The sequence below is a fragment of the Buceros rhinoceros genome, unplaced genomic scaffold, assembly GCF_000710305.1.
Source record: "Buceros rhinoceros silvestris isolate BGI_N320 unplaced genomic scaffold, ASM71030v1 scaffold14758, whole genome shotgun sequence".
NCBI classification, from domain to species: domain Eukaryota; kingdom Metazoa; phylum Chordata; class Aves; order Bucerotiformes; family Bucerotidae; genus Buceros; species Buceros rhinoceros.
In genome coordinates, this window is record NW_010426431.1 from 25524 (window position 1) to 25965 (window position 442).

General features: G+C 34.4%; 1 protein-coding gene across 1 annotated transcript in view; it reads right to left on the reverse strand.

Moving 5' to 3' along the window:
* CRISPLD1 (cysteine-rich secretory protein LCCL domain containing 1) overlaps positions 1–442 on the reverse strand; it is a 26604-nt gene that overhangs the window by 20694 nt on the left and 5468 nt on the right. The window lies entirely within an intron of this gene.

A 442-nucleotide genomic window follows, 5' to 3' on the forward strand; every position in this document is an offset into this window, starting at 1 on the left:
GGGGGAGAAGCCTAACAAAAAAAAGTTACATAAAAAAGTGTTTTCACCAAGACAAAAAAAAAAGTTTAATCTCTTCACAGCATTCCCTCTAGAAAGTATGTGCAGCCATGCTGCAGTGAATAAAGAACAAATATTAAATGGAAAGGCTTAGTTCAACTTTCCAAGCTAAATTACATGCATTTTCTGTCTTGTGAGATTTCTTTTTAGTAATATGCACTTTTCATAGCTAAAACGGTATTATCCAACACACTTTCAACATAAGACTTTACTTCCTCTAAGCCAACAGTTTAGAGGAAATGAAAGTGATTTTCTCCCCCTTTTCTCTTATCAGCTTTTGTTGAAATACTACACAGTGCAAACACAAAATACGAAAACTAGCGTAGTGCTGTCATTCCTTGATTTTATGGCTAAGGTGGGCCAAAAGAGGCATTCATAATTATTA